Below are 12977 nucleotides of genomic sequence, written 5' to 3'. Positions count from 1 at the left end.
CTGGATTCTCCAGAGACCAATAGACGAAGATAAGACTTCTGAATAAATAGCCTGAGTTGACACTGATTCAGGCCCTTCTTTCTGATTCAGCAAACAGACAGGACCTTCTGTCCAAGTGGGGGCCCAATCCTTAGGGAAGGGTTGGAAGGCCTGACATCTGCCAAAGCCTGGGGTTGGAGTTGGGGGGGCTCTGGTTTTTAGCATGCATGTAGGTTATTTTATTGTTTTTAATATGTTTTTTTCTGTAATACTTTTACCGTGAGAATAAATGTGCCTGCTTAGAAAAAGCTGTGTGGTACTTACAAGTTATAACGGTGGGCAATTACAAATGTTCCTAGCCTCTGAGGAGAAAGCAAAGAGCAGACACAGACCTTTTGAGGCAGTCTGGCTTCCTGGAGCACTCATGGTGTAAACAGGGAAATGTGTAGCCTGGAAAAACCCCAGTCAGGATGGAGAGAGAGATGCAGGTCTCTGCCCAAGAGAGGTGACAGCTGAGGAGCTGGCAACCTAGAGCGGGAGCCCTTGCTGGACCACAGACGGGGAATACAGGTGCATTTGACCTGAACTGTGACAACAGTAACAATAACAACTATGCAATTTCAAATAAATGTGTTTGTTTTGTGGTTCAGGTAAACCTACCAACAACTGTGATGACGACGACATTAGGAAATCTGAGAACAATATATGATCCGTATAGTACAAAGACCTCAATATCTAACTTTTTTACACTGTAGAAATAAACACTTTTCCTTCCCAATGCCTTTGGCATGCAATTCTCTGTGTAAAAATATTACTTTCATGAGAGGTCTATTATGTACCATGGACTTTCACGTCGTCTTCTTTTACCCTTCATTCTCTTCCTTGTATATCTATATATAAGCACAGCACGGCTAAGGAATATGCTGTACTGGGACACAAAAGGACCCCCCAGAGGTGAATCTATACCTCTGAACTGTAGGGAAACTTCAGGTCTGCATTTTATGTCCATCACTTTAATCTCATCATCTTCATACTAGGAAACAGTATCTCTAATAGCAAAAAAGCCAAATCCTCTCTCTTACAAACTGCCTCAGAAGACACAATCCTTCTCTAAATTCCATATCACCCTCAAGGCAAGCAAGTAACTTAAATTATACACATCTGGGCCTAAAGATAGTTGCCATCTTTACTAAAAGTGACAGATGAAATTCAGAGAATGGAACAGAAAATTCAGAGCTCAACAATATCTTGTTCTCTAGGTGTGGTTCAGGGCCGCCCGGGGGGGGGGGGAGGCAAGTGGGGCAATTTGCCCCAGGCCCTGGGCCCCTTAGGGGCCCCCATGAGAGTTTTTCGGGGCCCCTGGAGCGGGGTCCTTCACTCACTCCAGGGGCCCCAGAAAATTTTCGCAGGGCCTGGGCCCCCGGAGCTTCTTCCGCTCCGGGTCTTCGGCGGCAATTTGGTGGCGGGGGGTCCTTCCGCTCCGGGACTCGCCGCCGTAGTGCCCCGAAGATCCGCGGTGGGAGGTCCTTCCGCCCCGGGACCTGCCGCCGAAGTGCCGGGTCGTTGGTGGCAATTCTGCAGTGGGGGCCCCCCCGCCGCCGAAGATCCCAGGCCCTCTGAATCCTCTGGGCGGCGCTGGTGTGGTTCAGCAACCATTGACGTCAATGGAAAGACTCCTTTTGATTTCATTGAGCATTCAATTAGGCTACTAATAAACAAGTTTGTTTCAGAATGTATTCCTCATGTGCACATTACCAATACGGAGGAAAGCAAATGACCTGAATGGTTTTAGCAATGTGCAGAATGTACTTCAGTTTATGCTTGGGTTTGGGGGAGAGTAAAAGAAATTCCTGCCCCTCAAAATATCATCATTTCTAGACAGTCAGTGAATTTATTTTTGTCATTTCTCTGTATATTTTTCTGTTGTTTGCGCTGTCTGATGCTGAATATTTTAGGTTCCATTTCAACACTTCCAACCTCAAATATTCAAAAGTCGTGAGTCAGGCACCAAAAATTATGAGACTAAATTTACAAATCAACAATTTTTACTTCTGGGTTTTGAACCTGTAGTCACATTTCAATCTTTTTTCTGCAACCATGAAGGATAGAGACTTAATTTTCTTAATTTAATGAAAACTAAGATTCTCACAAGATTCCAGGAGCTGAAGTTTTAAGAACAACAATAGTGCAAGACTTGTGATAAAATAGCAAGAGTTGGCAACACTGTGGAAAAAATTGCTTTTCACTTTGTCCAGCCAGACACCCGTGTGCAAAGGGATGTAAAACAGTACTAAATCAGAACAGTATCTTTTCACATGTAAGTGCGGCATGCGCAGGCATCAGGGGCGGCTCTAGACATTTCGCCGCCCCAAGCACAGCCACATGCCGCGGGGGGCGCTCTGCCGGTCGCCGGGAGGGTGGCAGGCGGCTCTGGTGGACCTCCCGCAGACGTGCCTGCGGAGGGTCCGCAGGTCCCGCGGCTTTGGTGGACCTCCCGCAGGCCTGCGGGAGGTCCGCCTGCCGCCCTCCCGGCGACCGGCAGAGCGCCCCCCGCGGCATGCCACCTCAAGCACGCGCTTGGCGTGCTGGGGCCTGGAGCCACCCCTGGCAGGCATGACTCCCAAAAATTGCAAAGCAATGAAGAGTCCGCCCAATTATAACTTGAAACATGCACAAGGTATGAAATTCAAATCCACATCAGTGCTCAAATTTCAACTCCCCTCTCCCCAAAAAGTCTGGAACCCTTTGGTTCAGATCAGTCTGTAGAGGCCAGCTGCAAATTATGGATCCAGAGTCTGACCCCCAAGAGTCCTCTTCCTAAAGGTTCAGGAGCATGTAGAGCCAGGATTTTAGTAATAACTCCCTACTGCTCTTGCTATTTACCAGCGATGAGACTTTGTTGTGGCTTCCCTCCGCAGTAGGAATGTTGCAAAGAAACCACTGCAAGTGCATGTCAGTCAGATTGCAATTTTGTTTTTTGCTAGCTACAAAATGCTAAAAAAAAAAAAAAAACCACCCAACAACCATTAAGCAGTATAAAAGTGTCCATTAAGCTTTAAAACGGTCTTGCCTGCAATGGAAGATTTGTAGTAATGTGACTGCATTTTTAGTTTTATGCAATTAACTACTTATTCTTCTTCATGTAATCTGTAGTTTTCATGATTTGCACCCTCCATTGCCTTTTGATAGTGAACACTTAATGTATTTATATACCAAAGGTGTAACTTTTAAAATGCCTATTTTCTTTCCACAGTGAACTCATTAATTTTGGTCTGTGTTTTCTTATTTGAAATGTCTGCACAGTATACAAATAGCTTACAGTTCTTCATGCACTTCTGACAAAAAAACAACAACCCATAAATAAACGTAATCTTAATATTGTGGTCAGAATCCTGAATGTGTTTCAGTAAAGAATTAAGAGTAAACATTCATCTAGTGTTAATTGCAACTGATTAAATAATAGCAAGTACCAGCAAGTACCATAAGATTGACTGTCTTAATTGTGTGCTTGTTTCTATTTGTAACCAGTTTCCAGTTCTAAACAGTTTTTCTGTATCATTAAAAGATTTTACTTTTACACGGTGAAGACGATTTCTGTGCAGTAAATTAGAGAAACAGCAAGGGATAGCATAGGCATGACCATCCATAAAAAGATGTTTACAATTGGTAACATATCAAAACGTAATATAATGTAGTGATTGGAGAGGAAGGAGGACAGAGGCTAATAAAATAAAATATGTGTAAGCAGTGCCCTCTCCTGGATAGAATCAGAAATACTTAACTGAGTGCATAAACCCTATGCTGCCAATAGCCAAAAGAGATTCTCCCTTAGATCAAAAAGACCTTTACTTTTGGGATAGGGGGATCTACGAAGGGGATGTCAGGGATGGTCTAGATAATACTTAGTCCTGCCATGAGTGTAGGGCACTGGACTAGATGACCTCTCAAGGTCCCTTCCAGTCCTATAATCCTATAATGATTATTTTTCTGAAGAACCACTGTGGAAGCACAGACATATATATGTTGTTTGATTGGTTCAGAATTGGATAATAGTTATGAATACAGCTTTCACCTAATCAGGATGAATCTATTTACCTACATGATCTGAATGATTAACATTGCTTTAGCCTTCAGTAGTATTAGTCTGTAAGAAACAGAACAGAAACATCCTGAGTCATTATACAACTGTTCTCAGACAATCATGAGCAGGGATTTTCTTTTTGTGTGCAACAATAATTTATGACAATATAGAGCGTCAATGAAGGCAGATATGGGCTCTTAGCTTTTGGGCCTAGTTTCAACCATAACCATAGACTCATAGATTTTAAGGCCAGAGGGGAATAGTCTGACCTTCTGTATAACAAAGGTCATAGAATTTAATCCACTTACTCCTATATGGAGAACTTTATTTATGCTTGAGTAAAGTGTTCCAGAACGGCATCCGGTATTGATTTGAAAATACCATCACTTCCTTTGGTAGTGTGTTCCATCGGTTAATCACCCTCACTGTTAAAAAATTGTGCCTTTTTCCTAATTTGAATTTGTCTAGCTTCAATCTCCAGCCATGGGTTCTTGTTATACCTATCTCCACTAGATGAAAGAGTTCTTTCAGTATTTTCTCCCTGTGAAGCGACTCATACATAGAGCTGGGTGGGAAATGCTTTTCCCATCCCACAGAAAAATCTGAATCAAAATGAAAAGTCAAAATTTCAAAACTTTTCACAAACCGGAAAACTAAAATGTTTTTGGGTTGGTCAATAATTTCAAAATGTTTCATTTTGATCTTGGCCTCTATTTAATTCTCTTTAATTGTTTATTATAAGTTAATTTAAATTTCAAAATCAAAAGTCATTTCAATCAAAAGCAGAACTTTTTGTTTTGAAAATGTTGAAATGGAATATTTTGACAATTGTAAAACTTTTTTCTTCAGTTTTTTTCTGAAACAGGTAATTCATTGAACTGACTCTTTCTCACAAAAAGTTTTGGTTTCAACAAATCACTACTTTCAATGGAAAAACCTTCCATCAACAAATTCCTGATCTGCTCTATGAGACATGATGGGAAAGTTGCCAGTGCTCATCCATCCCATGCTTCTTATCCATGTGGACATTAATGATACTGCCATCTGTTACCCTGAGTAGATCAGCAGTGACTACAGTGCTCTAGGAACAAGGGTGAAGGAGTAAGGGCCGCAGGTAGGTTCTTGTCCAATGTCCTGGTTGAGGGTATGGGCCCAAGCAGGGACATGCATCCTGGAGATGAAGGCATGGCTGCACAGATAGCGTCAATGGCAGGCCTTTTGCTTTCTCAACCATGGGATGCTGTGCCAGCAAGATGGGGGTCCATCTGACCAGGAAGGGGAAGAGCATCTTTATGCACCAACTCACCAACCTAGTGAGGTCTTTACACTAAGTTCAAAGGCGGTAGATGACAAAAGCCCACAAGCAAGCATTAGAAAAGGTGACTTTAGGGGGGGACAAAGAAAATTACCAGAGTCACAGGTGCAACAAGAGGAAAATCTGCTCAACATCTTACCTAGCTATACACAAATGCAAGGAGTATAGGGATTAACAGGAAGCACTGGAAGAATTAGTACATAATCTCAATTATTACTTAATTGGCATTACAGAGATGTGATGAGATAAGTCTCATGACTGAAATATTGGTATAGAGGGGTATAGCTTGTTCAGGAAGAACAGGGAGGAGGTTTTGCATTATATATTAAGAATATATACACTTGTTCTGAGGTCCAGAAAGAGGTGAGAGGCAGAGCACTTGAAAATCTCTGGGTAAAGATAAATGGGATAAAAATAGAGTTGACATCATGGTAGAGGTCTACCATACAATCACCAAATCAGGAAGAGGTGGAGGATTAGGCATTTCCAGAACAAACAACAGAAATATCCAAAACACAAAACCTGGTAATAATGGGGGACTTTAACTACTTGAGGCAAAGGAAAGACAGACTAGTAAAATGCCAATATGGCTCCCTCATGAGCTCTTTAATGACCTGAAAATCAAAAAGGAATCCTACAAAAAGTGGAAACATGGATGAATTGCTAAGAAAATATACCAAAAGACTAGCACAAGCATGTAGGGACAAAATGAGAAAGGCTAAGGCAAAAATGAGTTACACCTAGAAAAGGACATATACGGCAATAAGAAGAGGTTCTTTAAATAAAATAGGAATAAGAAAAATATGAAGGAAAGTGTAGGTCCTTTATACAGCATAGAAGGAGATCTAACAACTGATTACATCAAGAAGGGTGAGGTGGTTAATGCCTGTTTTGCTTCAGTCTTCACTAAAGAGATTAATGGTGACCAGATACTCAACACAACTAATATTAGTAACAAGTGGGAAGGAAGGCAAGACAAAATATGGAAAGAACAGGTTAAAGAATATCTAGGTAAGTTAGTTGTATTCAACTTGGCAGGGCCTGGTGAAATGCATCATAGGGTACTTATTGAACTAGCTGAAGCAATCTCGGAAATGTTAGCAATTATCTTCAAGAACTCATGAAGGACAGGTGAGGTCCCAGAGAACTGGAGAAGTACAAACATAGTATCTATTTTCAAAAAGGGGGAACAAAGAGAATCTGTGAAAATATAGACCAACTGACACAGCCTCACTTGGATACCTGGAAATATACTCGAACATAATATTCAACAATCAATTTGTAAGCACCTAGAGGATAATAGGGTGATAAGGAATAGCCAGCATGGATTTGTCAAGAGCAAATCATACCAAACCAACCTAATTTCTTTTTTTGACAGAGTTACCACCCTAGTGACTAGGTGGGAAGCAGTAGATGTAATATATCTTTATTTTTAGTAAGGCTTTTGATACAGTCCCACATGACATTCTCATAAGCAAACTAGGGAAATGTCTAGATGAAATTACTATACGGCGGATGCATAACTGGTTGAAAGATCATACTCAAAAATTAGTTATCAATGGTTTGCTATCAAACTGGGAGGGTGTATCTAGTGGGGTTCCGCAGGGGTAAGTCCTGGGTCCAGGACTATTCATTATTTTCATTAATGACTTGGATAATGGAATAGAGAGTAATGCTCATAAAACTTGCAGATGACATCAGACTGGGAGGAGTTGCAAGCACTTTCAAAACAACCTTGACAAATTGGAAATTCAATAAAGATAAGTGCAAAGTACTTCACTTAGGAAGGAAATCAAATGTACAACTACAAAATGGGGAAAGACTGGCCAGGTAGTAGTTCTGCTGAAAAGGATCTGGAGGTTACAATGGATCACAACTTGAAAATGAGTCAACAATATGATGCATTTGCAAAAAGGGCTAACTACTAACATTCATGAGTGTATTTAACAGGAGTGTTGTATGTAAGACATGGGAGGTAACTGTCCCGCTCTACTCAGCACTGGTGAGGCCTCAGCATGTCCAATTCTGGGCACCACACTTTAGGAAAGATATGGACAAACTGGAGGGAAACCAGAGAAGAGCAATAAGAATAATAAAAGATTTAGAAAACCTGGCCTCTCAGGAAAGGTTAAAAAAACTGGGCATATTTAATCTTGACAAAAGAAGGGAGAACCTGGTAAGTCTTCAAATATGTTAGGGGCTGTTATAAAGAGGACTGTGATCAATTTTTTTCCATGTCCATTGAAGGTAGGACAAAAAGCAATGGACTTAATCTCCAGTAAGGGAGATTTAGGTCAGATATTAGGAAAAACATTATGACTCTAAGCTGTGGAATAGGCTTCCAAGGGAGGTTGTGGAATCCCCATTCAATGGAGGTTTTTAAGATAGGTTGGACAACCACCTTTCAGGGACAGTCTAGGTTTACTTGATTCTGCCTCAATGCAAGGGGTTGTACCTGATGCCTTCTCAAAGTCCCTTCCAGCTCCCATTAGCCAATTAGCTGTGAAGCCAGTGCTCTGGGCGGAGGCAGTGAGCAGAGCTGCCTGGCCATGCCTTCACCTAGCAGCTGAGCGAGGAGGATGTCGCCACTTCTGGGGACCCCGCCCAGGTAAGCACCGCCCAGATCCCACCTCCCCATCATGTGCCCCAAACTCCCTGCCCCCTCCCACACCCAAACTCTGCTGCCGCTGGGGGTGTGTGGTGCGGTGGCCCGAGCCTACCCCAGCAGCAGCTGATGCGACTGGTGCAGGGGCTGCCTGAGCCGCTGCAGAAGTCATGGAAAGTCATGGAATCCGTGACTTCTGTGACCTCCGTGACAGACCCTCACCCTTAGGTATAAATACCCAAGCAGGTCAAGTTCCTTTCCCGATTTGCAAATATAGTATCAGCCTCTGTGCCTCTGGTTACAACTTCTTCATTGAAGATTATTGTCTGAATAGTACTCAGATCTGTGAACTGACACCCAAGAGAAAACTCATTTTAATAACTTCTCTCTTTCATTGGCTCTCTCACTTTTAAAAAAAAACAGAAAAAGAAGAAATTCAAATGTACACTAGAGATTTTTTAATTCCTTTCGTGTATTTTCTGGCTGCCCTTGGAAGATATTTTTTCTTCATAGGTGAGGTGACATGAAGGTTGCTTCACAGTCACAGCCTGCTTTGTATTGCTTTCAAGACATGATGGCTGGGATTGTCTGTTCAGAAAACCAATTGGTTTAATGAAACAAAAGACTGTAATTTCCACATTTTCCAGTACGGCAGTTTAACTCCTCCTCTGTCAGGGAAACTATGTGAGCCCAATCAAATTAAATGAAACAACTAGTCAGACATGCTATAGTATAAAATGTAGACAAAGTCATCGGTGTCACAGGTTCTCAGTCACACTAGAATTGGTATTTCAGGTTTAGGTGACTGTACTCGAGTCTAGAATCCCCTTTGCTAAGGTTCTGTGTTGGGTTTTGGAGCATCACCACCGCACACTCCTCTACATAGTTGTATACACTCAGCTTTAGCTCACGAAAGCTCATGCTACAATAAATTTGTTAGTCTTTAAGGTGCCACAAGTACTCCTGGTTTTTTTTGCGGATACAGACTAACACGGCTGCTACTCTGAAACCTGTCAGTACCACTGTTGTTCTTGGGCATCAACTGGTAACTTTGCTATTATTATCCATCTGTTGTCTCTTGTTGTATAGATTGTGAGCTCTTTGGGGGGGGCAGGGAACATCTTTATGTCTGTACAGTGCCTTGCACAATGGGGTCCTCGTCCATGACGAGGGCTCCCAGGCGCTACCACTATACAAAAAATAGTTAAAACTGAAATCGTGCTTGCCCTTTTACAAAGGAAGATGATGTCCTTGTCTCAATGAACTTACAATCAAAATGAACAAACTGCACCTGGATGCAACTGGCAGTCCCAACACCTCATATTGATTGGTACTGCAGTAGTGTGCAAAGACACCTACCCTTCTGGACTAACACAGACCTGTGCCCTGAAGAGCTTGCAGTTTTATTCAAGACAACAAGCGAGTGCAACACTCAGGCAGGAAAATGGGGAGGATGAATAATTAAACTGGCAAGTTACATAGGCTGACGATACGTAAGACAGTGGGCAGTTTTTGAAAGAAACATTATTAAGGGCACAAGAGCAAACTATCCCCCTGCATAGGAATGATAGGAAGTATGGCAAGAGACCACCCTGGCTTAACCAGGAGATCTTCAATTATCTAAAAATCAAAAAAGAGTCCTACAAAAAGTGGAAACTAGGTCAAATGACAAAGGATGAATATAAACAAATAACACAAGTATGTAGGGACAAAATTAAAGAGGCCAAGGCACAAAACGAGATCAAACTAGCTAGAGACAAACAGTAACAAAAAACATTCTACAAATACATTAGAAGCAAGAGGAAGACCAAGGACAGGGTAGGCCCACTACTCAATGAGGGGTTAGGGAGGGAAATAACAGAAAATGTGGAAATGGCAGAGGTGCTTAATGGCTTCCTTGTTTTGGTTTTCATCAAGAAGGTTGGTGGTGACTGGACATCTAACAGTGAATGTCAGTGAAAATGAGGTAGGATCAGAGGCTAAAATAGGGAAAAAACCAAGTTAAAAATTACTTAGACAAGTTAGATGTCTTCAAATCTCCAGGGCCTGATGAAATGCATCCTAGATTACTCAAGGAAATGACTGAGGAGCTATCTGAGCCATTAGAGATTATCTTTGAAAAGTCATAGAAGACGGGAGAGATTCCAGATGACTAGAAAAGGGCAAATATAGTGCCCAACTATAAAAAAGGGAAATAAGGACAACCCGGGGAATTACAGACCAGTCAACTTAATTTCTGTACCCGGAAAGATAATGGCAAACATCTAGAAGGTAATAAGGTGATAAATAACAGTCAGCATGGATTTGTCAAGAACAAATAGTGCCAAACCAACCTGAGAGCTTTCTTGACAGGGTAACAAGTCTTGTGGATGGGGGGAAGCGGTAGATGTGGTATATCTTGACTTTAGTAAAGCTTTTGATACTGCCTCACGTGACCTTCTCATAAACAAACTAGAGAAATGCAACCTAGATAGAGCTACTATAAGGTAGTTATCAGTGGTTCACAGTCATGCTGGAAGGGCATAACGAGTAGGGTCCAGCAGGGATCAGTTCTGGGTCCAGATCTGTTCAATATCTTCATCAATGATTTCGATAACGGCATAGAGAGTACACTTATAAAGTTTGCGGACGACACCAAGCTGGGAGGAGTTGCACATGCTTTGGAGGATAGGATTAAAATTTAAAATGATCTGGACAAACTGGAGAAATGGTCTGAAGTAAATAGGATGAAACTCAATAAGGACAAATGCAAAGTTCTCCATTTAGGAAGGAACAATCAGTTGCATACAGAGAAAATGAGAAATGACTGCCTAGGAAGGAGTACTGCGGAAAGGGATTGGAGGGTCATAGTGGACCATAAGCTAAATATGAGTCAACAGTGTAACACTGCTGCATAAAAAGCAATCATCATTCTAGGATGATAGCAGGAGTGTTGAAGGCAAGACATAAAAAATATTTTTTCTGCTCTACTCTGCATTGATTAGGCCTCAACTGAAGTATTGTGTCCAGTTCTGGGTGCCACATTTCAGGAAAGATTTGGACAAATTGGAGAAAGTCCAGAGACGAGCAACAAAAATGATTAAAGGTCTAGAAAACATAACTTATGAGGGAAGATTGAAAAAATTGGCTTTGTTCAGTCTGGAAAATAGAAGACTGAGAGGGGACAAGATAACATTTTCAAGTACATAAAAGGTTGTTAACAAGGAGGAGGGAGAAGAATTGTTCTTCTTAACCTCTGAGGATAGGACAAGAACCAATGGGCTTCAATTGCAGCAGCAAGGGCGGTTTAGGTTGGACATTAGGAAAAACTGTCAGAGTGGTTAAGGACTGGAATAAATTGCCTAGGGAGGTTGTGGAATCTCCATCACTGGAGGTTTAAGAGCAGGTCAGTCAGGGATGGTCTAGATCAGTGGTTCTCAAACTAGGGCCGCTGCTTGTTCAGGGAAAGCCCCTGGTGGACCGAGCCAGTTTGTTTACCTGCTGCATCTGCAGGTTTGTCCGATCACAGCTCCCAGGGGCCACAGTTTGCTGCTCCAGGCCAATGGAGGCTGCGGGAAGCGGCGGCCAGTAGGTCCCTCAGCCCTAGTTTGAGAATCACTGGTCTAGATAATACTTAGTCCCGCCATGAGTGCAGTGGCTGGACTAGATGACCTCTCGAGGTCTCTTGCAGTCCTATGATTACTTAGCCCCCTTTCACACACCTCCCACGTCCAACAGATGATCTTTTAGCCCCACAGAGCAAGTCACAGAATCTGAAACCGCTGTTCCAGCGGTTGTGACAGCAGAGCTGCGAAGTGTCCTGTATCTCGTGTGATGCTTGTGCATGTGGCAGCCCTGTCACGCCCATCTGCATCTCAGCCTGAGCCCTATGCATCTTCCTGCAAAGCTGGGGGCCGAAGTTACAGTTGAGACTTCTGGCCTTGAGAAGGTGCTGTGAGGCCTTCTCAGTGGTTGCTCCCTCCTGCTGGATCCCTGTTAGGGAGGAGTCATGTGAGGCAGGCGCAGCCAGAGGAAGGAATGTCAGCAGAAGCACAAGGGGAGAGACCCACTATTGACACCAGTCCCCCTTGCCTGCACTAGGCTACTCCAAGCAAACACCCTCTAAACCTACCAGCAGCTACCCTTGCATGCAGTCACCTCCTCTCTCTCCACCAGCATACCTCAGCTGCCGCTCAGCCCCCAGCAACAGTCCAAGGGCCATACCCAACCAACTCTTATGACCCTCCAGCACCCAGAAAACAACCCCAGGCACCCACAGCAAACAAAAAACACCCATCCCCAGACACTCACCACTGATAGCTACCCCAGCACTGCCAAAGTTACCCCCCATCCCAGACAGCTTCCAGCTTATCCCAGCCACAGTTGCCAAACTTTGTACAGCTCCATGTCCTAACCTGGACATTGCTTGGGACTTGCTGTGTTGCTCATAAGCTGAATTTTGACCATAAAATGAATTGTGTTGTATGCAAATTTTCCACTTATAAATGTGCAAATTAGACCATTAAAAGTGATTTGCATAAATGCCACAGAACCGTGCAGCTCTGTGTTACAGTGTCACTTCCTGTTGCTTCCGAGAGGCAGGGGAGTTGCTGGGACCATGTACCCTCAAAGTGCTGGTTCTCGGGGGGATCATGTAACCCGCTCCCCATATCCCCTGGTGCTGCTAGAAATGACAGCTGCTGCTGGAGTCTTGCCTTCTCGGATGTTCGGGTCTTCTTATAAGGCCACTCCCCTTGGCAAATTCCATAGAGGGGCTCCAGTCCACCTCGTGCCCCTGGGAGCAGGGAATGGTGTACTCTGGTGGTCCCAAGGCCAGTTGCTGGGTCTTCCTTTGGAAATTTGGTAGCAGATCTATCAGCACAATGATTTGGACCACCAGAGGAAAACAGAGCAGTCAGTTTAATTTCATAAGGGGGAGGGAAAGACAGAAAGAAAGGCAAGCCAACCTCTCCTGTGGATACTCAAAACAAATTGTATTCAGTGTTCTAAAGACCATT

This window comes from Mauremys mutica, chromosome 9 (assembly GCF_020497125.1).
Source record: "Mauremys mutica isolate MM-2020 ecotype Southern chromosome 9, ASM2049712v1, whole genome shotgun sequence".
NCBI lineage: Eukaryota > Metazoa > Chordata > Testudines > Geoemydidae > Mauremys > Mauremys mutica.
This window is presented reverse-complemented; position numbering follows the sequence as displayed.